This window comes from Artemia franciscana, chromosome 10, assembly GCF_032884065.1.
Source record: "Artemia franciscana chromosome 10, ASM3288406v1, whole genome shotgun sequence".
NCBI classification, from domain to species: domain Eukaryota; kingdom Metazoa; phylum Arthropoda; class Branchiopoda; order Anostraca; family Artemiidae; genus Artemia; species Artemia franciscana.
The window spans coordinates 14,431,383-14,443,534 of record NC_088872.1 but is presented as its reverse complement, the minus strand read 5'-3'; the positions used below and the strand labels follow the sequence as shown (position 1 = coordinate 14,443,534).

General features: G+C 35.9%; 1 protein-coding gene across 2 annotated transcripts in view; it reads right to left on the bottom strand.

Moving 5' to 3' along the window:
- Window positions 1–11,674, bottom strand: part of LOC136031819 (protein-L-histidine N-pros-methyltransferase-like) — a 125,140-nt gene extending 113,466 nt beyond the window's left edge. The window contains exon 1 of one of the 2 annotated variants that reach the window (XM_065711638.1): window positions 11,547–11,674. The gene's annotated coding sequence lies outside the window, so the exon portion shown is untranslated. Of the gene's footprint in view, window positions 1–11,349; window positions 11,480–11,546 lie in introns of those variants that run through there. The other variant, XM_065711639.1, reaches the window with a different exon arrangement.
- Between the last annotated feature and the right edge of the window lie 478 nt (window positions 11,675–12,152).

The following is a 12,152-nucleotide window of genomic DNA, read 5'->3' as shown; positions in this document are numbered from 1 at the left end:
TAAGTCACCTCTGCATATGTGCACTATTGACATATTGAAAGCGTTCGATAGTGTCGATCACATGCAAGTCATGAATGCTCTGCTGCACAATGGAGTAAGTTCAAGCATAGTGAGTACTCTGAAATTTTGGTACGAAAATTCGACGTGTTGGCCAAATGGAAAGGTATAATTTCAGATCCTACAAAAATCAGAAGAGGTGTGAGGCAAGGCAGCATTCTTAGTCCTCTTATTTTCAAACATGTAATCTCAAAGATTCTGGACCGTACCTCGCCCTCTCTCCTATTGCATGGTACTGACCTGTCTTACTTGGCATACGTTGATGACGTTCTTCTGCTCAGTAGATCCAAAGCAGACTTACAAGGCACCTTGAATCAACTCCTAAGTGACTTTCAATCTATTGGGCTTTCTATCAACATTGGTAAGTATGAATTTTTATCCTTTAATGCATTGCAAAGTGATTTTGTCACTCTCGGCAATCATGTTGTCCCTATGGTATTGGAGCTGAGATATCTGGGTATTATGATTGCAGAAACAATCATTAAAACTAAAAAACCAATTGTTAAGCAAACAACTACCACCATTAAATGTGCTTATCCGTCTGTAGTGCCAAACTGCAGACTCTACTCCAGGAAATCTCTTGTGTCGACTTATTGTTCAGTGTGCTTACCATACATAACCTACCTCGCCAGTGCATCCTACATGCTGTCATGGAGAGACACTGCAAACATCAAAAAGTGCTACTACAAATATGCAAAATTTTTACTGTATATACCCAAGCGTTATGGGAATTCCTGCCTTGAAAAATATGGTCTTAAAAAGGCTTACAAACAATGGTCTACGATTTGAAATAATTCAGTGTTAAAAGTTATATTAGAAATACAATGTTTGTCACCTGTGTTTATTTGACTGTTTTGAATTACAATGAATGTTGCAACTTTATCTTTTGGGAAGCTGGGTTTCTTTTTCTTTTGTTTTTTCTTTTCGTAGTACTACACTATGATCTATTTTTTTTGTAGATGGTGGGTGAATGAATGCTATTATTATTATTATTTTTATCAATTCCTCTAGCCACGGGCTTGGAGCCCACTTTGTTTTGGAAGGGCAGGTTACAGCGTATGCATTGAGATCGCTCAGTAAGACAGAGCAGAAGTATTCGCAACTTGAAAAAGAGCTACTTGCCATCATATACAGCTTTAAACGCTTCTGCCATTATATGTACAGTTGCCACATTGACGTCACGAATGACATCCCCCCTCTCAAAACCGTTGTAGCAAATCTGATTCACAACGCCCCACCACAAGTGCAACAATTAATGGTTCGGCCCCAGCCTAACAACCTGAGGTTCCAACCAGGATCCAAAATCCCAGTTGCCAATGCTCTGTCACACTTCCATCTTGGCAATATATATCCAAAACTGGAAGAAGATCTGGATATCTATGTACACCACGTAGTACAGAGCCTACCAGCCAGTGATCAAAAGCTTCAGCAGATACAGATGGGAACAGCACAAGGTGAAACCTCGAGCATCCTAGTCAAAATGATTCAAGAGGGTTGGCCAAGTACTAGAAAAGACTGCCCAACCAACATCCTAACCTACTGGAACATCCAACACAAGCTGTCCTTCACCCAATGCATTTTTTTTAAGGGAGAAAAACTAAGCATTCCCAAGAACCTGCAGTTAGCCACACTCCAGCAGTTACATGCAGCCCACCTTGGAACCAAGATAACCAAACAGCAAGTGAGGATGCTAGCGTACTGTCCAGGCTTCAGCACAGACATTGAACACTACATAGTAAAATGCCAAACATGCACCAAGTGTATACTGAACAACTTCAAGGAGCTAATGATCAACCACAGCAGAGAAACACGCCCTTGGCAAAAGACTGCTACATATCTGTTTGAATAGAATGGCTCCAACTTCCTAGCAACTGTCAAATATCACAGCCGTTTCTCTTAAGTCAGCAGACTTACAACAACATTGTACAACATGGTCATACTAAACTTAAGGCCCATGGTCATACTAAACATAATGAAACTTAAGGCCCACTTTGCCTGACATAGCCTACCATCACAGCTGATGTCTGACAATGGCCCTCTCTTCACCTCCAGAGAACTCATCAGTTTTGCCCAATCCTGAGGTATATCATCCAGGGCTGGACGAGCACATCCAGCCCTGGGTATCCCAAATCAAACGAACTCGCCAAGAAGGCTGTGGAAATTATAAAAACATCTTGACCAAGGCAAAAGAACAGAGAAGATCCCTTCCTAGGTCTACTTGAATACCACAATATACTGGTTGAAGGATTTGCATCTCCTGCTCAACTTCGTATGCCATGCCAACTAAGATCCATCCTACCATGCACCAAACATCACCTAAAGAAGAAGATTGTCCTGACTGGACGGTTTACCCAGCAAAGAACTGAAATGCAGAAATGCTAGAAAATTTACCATAACAAATCAGCCAAGGCTTTAGAGCACCTTAACCCCAGTGGTGCAATTCACATTCAGAAAATGCCTGGCAGACTGTGGAAACAGGCTGTTGTGCTTACTCATGCAAAACAGCTGCAATCCTACCAAGTGCAGACAAATGAGGGTAAAATTCTGCAAAGGAACCACAAACACCTATCAGCTTGCCCACATCAAAGCCAGAAAAGCACAAGTTTGGTCTGCAAAGGCCTTGATGATGCCGTACTGCCAGATATGGCTGCCAGGCCCCCACCTTCTCTGTTGCAAGTGGACCATTTCATGCCCCTGTTACCAATCCAGGATAGGAATCAAGCCCCTAGCTCCTGTCCAACACCATCTCAAAAAACTAGCAAGACATCAATGACAGTGTGCAAGAGATACAGCTGACTTGTGAGAAAACCACTGAAACTGAACCTGTAGCCTACAGACTGTAGGAGTGATTTCAACAAAAAATATAGACTCTTAAGAGGAGAGGTGAGAGTGAGAATGACTTTTGTCTGATTTTTTTTAGTGATAAGAAGGAAGATATAGCATTCTTAATGTATTAAATAAAAAGACAAGTTTTTTTCAATTGAAAGTAAGGAGCGACATTAAAACTTCAAAAATATATAAAATATTCCTTTTGAGAGGGATTGTACGCTTCTCGACGCCTTTACGCTAAAGTTTTTTATTGTTTTAAAAAGTAGAGTTGTGAGAAAGAATCCAACTTTAGTGTAAAGAGCAAGGCGTCGAGGAGGGGACAACCTCTTTCATATACGGAATAATTTCTATTCGTTTTAAGTTTTAATGTCGCTCCTTACTTTCGGTTGAAAGAAATAAAAGAATTAGTTCTAGAGAAGCGGGAATGTTGAAATTGATGTTTAATCCCTATTGATTTCCGAAAATATTTCTGGTCTACGCCTTTATTGTTAAAGTAAAGGGTAACGTCAGACACTAAAAATAATAGAATTCATTCCGTATAGGAGGGGATTACCCCATCCTCAAACCCCTCTCGGATGAAGAAACTTTGGGGGATGCTCATCCGATCGAAAATTGAGATTTTTAGTGCTTTTTTAAGAGTTAAAAGTGATTGGAGAGCAACCATCCCATCTCCTAGAAGCTTTTTTGATATCTGGTCCTTTTGTAACCCCCTTAGGATATCTGATCAACATTTCGATATGCCCATTTTCTTCAAAATAGTTCAAACTATCGATAAATTTGCCTCCAAGAATGTCATAAACCCCAGAGCCTCAGGGGTATGGGCCGAAAATTATACGAACTGTCAGTTCTTCACAGATATATTTTATAGAGAAAAAAAGGGGACGCATGGGTAATCTTGGGAGTGCAATTAATTAAAAAAAAAATTTTCGGGGGAAGTAAAGAGCGAAGTTGAAACTTAAAACAAACAAAAATTATATTTCTCCACAGTCTATCTAGCATATATTGATAAAACTAGTGCAACTAAACCAACTGACAGTATTTCCCTATGTTTGCATGATTATAGAAAACTAGCGTTTTACTGAAAACACGAAACAATATAGGAGTTTTGGTTCAATAAAAGCAAACCGGTTAAGGCCTTTTTATGGAAAAAATCAAAATTTTAAGATTGTTGCATAATCTTTTGTCCCTTAACCTTGTGATCACTCAAGCACAATGAGCTCAGTACAATTATTGGATCTCGCTTTGGTTCGGAAAAGAACATTTCAGGACTAGATTATAGGCAAGTCTGAAATGATTTCAGGGCTATGGACTAGCTATAGAATTTGCAAAATACCTTGGAATTTTCCGTTTAATAGAGAGGAATAACCGGATTTCTGGAATTCATATTTTCGTTTATTTATTTTTCATTCCGAGTATTAGTGAAGAGTGTTTTTTTACAGTTTTAAGTCGTCTATTGCTTACTACTATAGCTGGTGAGACCAGGATTTTACCTGATAATTCTATCCATAATTTTTGTATGCTGTTCAATGACTTTGCAGTAATTTTATTTTTATGCTTAAGTTTTAAGATAATTTTAATTGTATACTGAACCTTACTGATATCAGTAAGACTATGAAAAGAGTTACAGTTTAGTTGGATGTTTTCAGACTACGTACTCACTTTTGACTCCTAAATCAATAGTCTTGTTTTTATACTGGCCTTTAGGTGTTTTCAGTAAAGCGCTAGTTTTCTATAATCATATAAACATAGGGTACTACTATCTGTTGATTTATTTGCACTAGTTTTATCCATATATACTAGATAGACTTTCAAGCAATAATTTTTGTTCGTTTCAAGTTTCGACTTGGCTCTTTACTTCACTGGGAAAACACTGCCATGATCCATATTATTTTTTTCTGGAGGGATAGTCCCCCATATATAGAATGATTTCTATTCGATTTCTATATACTCCTTAATCCCAGTTTTTCTTATTTGGTTTGTGACGCTTTTTCAACTAATGCCAGGAAATCCCATTTCCTTAAGTGTAAAAAACCTCTTAGAAAGTTCCCTCTGAGACCTTCGTTCCCATGGAAAACTCTTCTCGTTGAAAATTGCCCCCCCCCCCCCCTGCAGAAATTCAACCTTAAAAATATGTCCGAATATTTCCCAATAAAACTGAGTTGGAAAACTGAGTAACTTACAACCCTTTCTTCGGAGACTATGGAAACCAAAAGAAACAAAGAAATTGGCATATTCGATTAACTTTAATTTATTTTTTTCTAAAATATTAAAAGAAGATGTAAAAAAAGAGGAACAATTTTTTCCAGGATTTACCAGAAATAATTCAAGCCCAAAATAGCTCGAATTTTGGCGGGCAGTCGCAATTTTGCTGTGTAACAGGAAAAACAATTTTTGTTAAGAACTACCGTAGTCAGCTTTAACGAAGATAGATTCTCCACATAGTCAAATAAAAGACAAAAAACTATGATTGAAAAAAAAAATACCCTTTAAAGACTTGACCCTTTGACGTCCTAGTTTGAAGTCCAAACTCTACCGACTGAACTATGAACTCTATTGATTTAAATTAATCTATCGGTTTTTGTAGGACCCTAATGGCGTAGCTTACAACCCTTTTCTATGAAGGGTCATGTCATCATCAAAAGCATAGCTATTAGGTCTTTCAACTATGCTGAAAAAATGGCTATCTCAAAATTTTGGTCAGACAACTTTAGGGGAAGGGGGCCTGTCGGAGAGGGGGTGAGCAGCCCTTCAGTCTTTTCGGTTGCTTAAAAAAGGCACTAGTAATTTTAATTTCAGTTCTAACGAACGATTAAACGTCGTTCTAGGATGTTCGGGTAACCCGCTAGCCCTGGCAAAAAAAAGAAGAAAAAAGAGACAACAGTGCGACCCATGCAAAAAACTATTTTCCTCGTTGTTCAAGGTGGAAGATTATAAATATGTTATTATATATAGCCTTTTATTATAGCCCTAGTAAGTGGGATTAAATAAAAAAAAAACAAGTTTTTTTAACTGAAAGTAAGGAGCGACATTAAAACTTAAAACGAACAGAAATTACTTCGTATATGAAAGGGGCTGCTTCCTCATCAACGCCCCGCTCTTTACGCTAAAGTTTGACTCTTTCTCTCAATTCTTCTTTTTAAAACAGTAAAAAACTTTAGCGTAAAGAGTGGGGCGATGATGAAGCAGCCTCTTTCATATACGAAGTAATTTCTGGTCGTTTTAAGTTTTAATGTCGTTCCTTACTTTCAGTTAAAAAAAAATTGTTTTTTTTATTTAATTTCTGAACGTTTTTGAATCAATGCATGTTTTGATTTTGGCTCTCCGCAGAGGAATAATTAAAACAAAATTTGCATTTTTTTTTGTTTTTGGCTAAATGGCTTTCTCATAATTTTGATCAAATGATTTTGAGAAAAAAAGAGCGGGGGAGGAAGCCTAGTTGCCCTCCGATTTTTTGGTTAATTAAAAAGGCAACTAGAATTTTTAATTTTTTACGAATATTTTTATTAGTAAAAGATTTACGTAACTTATAAATTAGCTTACGTAAAGAACTTTTGTATTCTCATATTTTTATTACATATATGAGGGGGCTCGCCCCCTTGTCAGATCCTCGCTCTTTACACTAAAGCTTAAATTTTGTCTCAATTCATTAAGAACGACCCCAGAATCACAAAAGCCGTAGAATAAATAGTTGAAATTACTAAAAATACTTTAGCGTAAAGAGCGAGGTAGGAGGAGGTGAGCCCCTCAAATGGGTAATATTTTCTGTTCGTTTTAAGTTTTAATGCTGCTCCTTACTTCCAGCTGAAAGAACTTTTTCATATTTATTTTTTCATTGTTTTTTTTTAATAATGCTAGTAAATCCTGCGCTCCCTTCATGGAGATTTTCTTCCCCCATGACAAATTAACGATGGAAAGTTCCCCCAGCATATCCCCCTCTTCTCAACCCCTCCCCCAACCAAAAAAATCCTCCTGAAAACGCCTGTACATTTCCCAATAACCATTGCTATATGTAAGCACTGGTCAAAGTTTGTAACTTGTTGCCCCTCCCACGGGGACTGTGGGGGAGTAAGTCGTCCCCAAAGACATAGTTATAAGGTTCTTCGACTACGCTGAATAAAATGGCTATCTCAGAATTTTGATCCGTTAACTTTGGGAAAAAAATTAGCGTGGGAGGGGGCCAAGGTGCCCTCCAATTTTTTTGGTCACTTAAAAAGGGCACTAGAACTTTTCATTTCCGTTAGAATGAGCCCACTTGCAACATTCATTAGGCAAAGCCACACTTTAGACATAAATACAATCATTTAATGTAATTGCTACTATTGTTTTTATAGTGGTTTCTCTAAAAGATCATTGCTAATAACGTTTAATTAGAACAACCTTCTATTTTCTTAGTTATCTTGAATTTGAAGCAATTCATATTTACAGGTATGTTATTTTTTAATTTCCTTGTAACAAAATGTGCAAGATTGAGGAAAATAATAAAGAAAACAATAATAAGAAAGCAAGAGGCAATAAGAATGACACATGAATCAAGACAAGGTTGGATCTATTCTCTGTAATTTGGGTATAAGCTTTTTAAGATGCCTTCTGATTCTTGCTGTACCATTTATGGCAAGGCTCAGCCTAACTCATAAACGTGTGTATTGAACTTCAGATTGAAAGTTTAAGGTAAACTGGTTAATTGGTAAAACTGGCAACATAAACTATGACACTAGTAGAAATATAAGCCTGTAACTGTTCTGATAACCCCTGGGGGTTTATTTGTGTACTAAATTTTTCTTAAGCTTTGGAGCTAAAAAAAAAGAAAAAAAAAGATAAGAGTTGCTGACAAAAAAGGATTCCCATTAAAATTGGTTATTTGGTATTCAAGTTGGAACTCTTTGGGATTTTACGTAACTGCAGTGATTTGCTAATCTAAGGACTCAAAGGCTTCTAAAGCTGGGATAGTAGCTTCCTAATTCTGGTACCAAGGATAAATATTACACTTCATATTCTATTAACCTAGCTGACTAGTATTTAACTAGGCTTAGGTCTTTGGCTATATTTGAGAGAGTAAGCTTTTTTTTTAATAAATAATACTATACCTCTTTCAAAAGTATTTGACACAAACTGTGAGTTGATAAAATGAGCACTTTGAATAATTTTATTCGCTAAATAAATAAATATCATTATTATCCCCAGGAAATACATTCAACTTATGCTTGGAATTTACTTATTAGACATTTCCTAAATTCTAGAGGAGTACTAAATTTTGTGGTAAAATGACAGTAGTGAATAGAAGAATAAGAACACTACATTTTACAAATGACAGAATCATACAGTTTCAGCAAACAATTTTGAAGTTTATAAAATTTTACACTAATAAATCCATGCCTAAGGAATATGCAAGAGGAACAAGGAACTACTTGAAGGGTCTTTTTAAGAGCTCAGAGTGAAATTTGTGGTGGTAGTAATTAGCATATTTTAGAAAAGCATGAAAACCCATGCTGGGTCAGATAAAACTGAAAAGCAAAAAATATTAACGCCACTGACTGCGAAATATAGCTGGTAGAACGCGAAAAAGTTTTAAAATTTTACACTAATAAATCCATGCCTAAGGAATATGCAAGAGGAACAAGGTACTACTTGAAGGGTCTTTTTAAGAGCTCAGAGTGAAATTTGTGGTGGTACCAATTAGCATATTTTAGAAAAGCATGAAAACCCATGCTGGGTCAGATAAAACTGAAAAGCAAAAAATATTAACGCCACTGACTGCGAAATATAACTGGTAGAATGCGAAAAAGTTTTAAAATTTTACACTAATAAATCCATGCCTAAGGAATATGCAAGAGGAACAAGGTACTACTTGAAGGGTCTTTTTAAGAGATCAGAGTGAAATTTGTGGTGGTAGTAATTAGCATATTTTAGAAAAGCATGAAAACCCATGCTGGGTCAGATAAAACTGAAAAGCAAAAAATATTAATGCCACTGACTGCAAAATATAGCTGGTAGAATGCGAAAAAGTTTTAAAATTTTACACTAATAAATCCATGCCTAAGGAATATGCAAGAGGAACAAGGTACTACTTGAAGGGTCTTTTTAAGAGCTCAGTGTGAAATTTGTGGTGGTAGCAATTAGCATATTTTAAAAAAATATGGGTCTATATGGGTGCTGGGTCTATTTTTTTCTTAGGAGGGGAGGGAATGTACATTATACTGTCCCTGACACACCATCAACACTGTAAATATTACAATTTCCTAATCAGCCATGTATTGTTCTATTTCTTGATTCTGTCAGTATTGATTCAATTTATGTGTGCACAAGTTGAAACCATTACCTTAAGTTACCTTAATGACATGTCTAGTGAGATAAGGTGGTGATAAGTATCTTGTGGAACATCTTGCTTGTGGTGTGACATGACTATAGTTTGGCTTCCCAGGTTAGCCTATACTCTGTATTGACCCAGTCCTGATCAACTCTTGGTAAAATTATAGCAGTTCATATAACTGGCTTACCAATAAAGTGAACATATGACTCAATGCCTTTTTTTTCGTGTTATAAACAGTGTAAAGTGTTCACCTCCAATTAATTTGTCTCTTCAGCTATGTGACTTTGTTTCTCATTATAAAAATATTTTGCTTTCATTTAATGTTAATCTCCAAAATCATTTTACAAAGCTTGTCAACTCAATCCTCCCAATTTGCATCAACCAATCTCAAGTGTTATTGGTGGAATATGGTGTTATACTCTAAGCTCTTAAGCAAGTGAATAAGTCTGAGTCTCTTGATAGTGATGGTCTTTGCTTCAAGTTTTTTGCTTATGATTGTCCTGAACTGCTGAAACATTTCATTTGTTGTTTCAGATGTGTTTGGCACAGTCCATTGTGCCAGATAGTTTTTTGTCCGGTTGTATATCTCCCATAGTTAAGAGGGGTAAGGACCCCAGTGCTTCCTCTAATTACTCTCCTATTACTGTGTCTTGTTTTGTTAGTAAGCTATTTGAATATGTACTGCTACCAGCCATTAACTTCAAGTGCAATTTTATGCCCTTCCAGCTTGGTTTTAGAAAATGTATGGGCTGCATTCAAGCTCACCATATTGTGGGTTGGCTAATGAAACAAGCTGTTGCTCTAAAAAGTCCCCTGTATTGTTTGACTGTTGACATATCTAGTGCTTTTGACAATGTAATTCATTCAAATGCTTTCTTTTCTTTAGCAGCCTCAGGTGTTAACCTTTCTATTGTTTCTGTGCTTAAGTATTAGTATGCTAATTCTTCAGTTAGGGTGAAGTGGAATGGTACTGTAGGGGAGTATATTCCTGTTAAAAAAGGTGTTAGGCAAGGTGCCATGTTATACCCAAGCATATTTAAATTTGTTTTAGCTTTGTGTCTCCAATGTCTTCAACTGTCAATTTTTTACAATGATAATTTAGGCTTTAGTCACATTGCATATGCTGATGATGTTCTGCTTCTTAGCTGGACAAAACATAGTCTAATTACCAACTTTGACCAGCTTTCAGCTGCACTATCCACAGTAGGCGTTTCAGTTAATGCCTCCAAATGTGAGTTTTTGTGTTTTGGGAGTCCTCCACCAGCATCACCTCTTTGCTTGGGTTCTTTAACTATACCATGTTCAGCAAGTATTAAATGGTTGGGTCTCTCCTTTTCCATGTCACTTTTTGTGAATATACTGAATCTACAGACTAAAGTATGTCCTGGGAAGGTATTTTGAAGCAACTACCTTCACTCCTCCCTCTAGAGGGCCCTGACCTTTGATGACCTTTAAAAATATGTGTGTTATAAAAGTGAAACCTTACAAAATAGATCTTCTGCTTAATTGAAGTAAAACAAAATTGTTTTCAGCTTCATAACTTTGCTCAATTCCATTTTATAAGGTTTAAAGATGTTCAAATATGTTTCCTAAATTTTGAAAAAAAAAAACATCAATATAGCTCAAAATTCAACTCAAATAACAGGAATTGCATTTTCAGAACTAAAGGCAGAGAAAAAACAACTAGTAACTAAAAATTAAGGTAAAATGTTGTTTTGTCAAAATTTCAATAGGTAATAGACCTGTCATGTAGGCAAATTTCAGGACCCTCTAGAGGGAGAAGGAGTGGATGTGGGACTTTAAAATACCTTCCTGGTACATACTTTAGCCTGTAGACCCACCCACCCCTGGAAGTTTCATTTTCCTAACCTAAACCCTTTCCAAGAAGTCAATTAACTAGAATTTTACCAGGGACAGCACATACAGAAAAAAAAATGCTAGCACTCACATTGATGGCAACAGGGGACAAGCTTCTTTATGTGACCTCTTGTCATACTTACAAGGGATGAAGAGAAAACTTTACTTGAAAGGTTGTTTTCAAGCAAATTGCAAGTAGTATAAACAACAAGCAATAAAAGTTATATTTTTTGAATCAGAAGATAGTCAGCTTTCTACTAATATGTGAAACAAAACTCAAATACTAAAAAGATATTTACACCAAAATATGATAATTGGTATTTCCAAAAAGAGGTCCTTCAAGGTATGTCAATAAACTAATAACTTCAAGCGTTAATAAGATTAATGATGACCATAGTGATGCATAGCTTAGATTTTCATATATTCACTGATGTATACAATTCTTCTTGATTCCTATTTGGTAACAAGATGTGAGGGTAATTAAAAACATTCTTACTTTTGAATTTAAGCGAGTTGCAGATTTAAAAATAACGCCTAAGGAGTATTCATAGGTGTCTCATGTATGACTGCTTTCTGCGTCCTGATTAAAAAGGATTAAAAATCGGTTCGACGTTTTCAAGGTTCAACCATTTATTATTTATTAGCCATGATGACACAATAACACAAATCAATATCTTGTGAGAAAATTGATAAAAGTTTAAAAGGAGCAAGTTTAAATTTTTATTCATTTGCTCTGAGATAAGAAAAATAGTGAAAAATAGATTGAGATCCACGTTTTAAAAATCTTTTCTCAACTTGGTAAAAAAAAAAATTAGTCCCAGCTATTTCCAGAAAATACGTTTCATGTTGATGGGTCGTTATTAATTTTGTTTTTGTAATTTATTATTTAATGTTTATTGATCGCCAAAAATTATATTTATTTAAAAAACGATGTCATGCACCTCCACTTCTTTTTGTCAGTAATTATGGAAAGCACTTTTAGATAATTATTACTTTCTTGTAAAAAAAATAGTCTTCTAGTGGAAGTAGATGGTGAGGTTGAAATTGACTAAGGACAAATTTCATATTACTGAGAAGGGAAACTTCGAATCTCTGCTTGTCA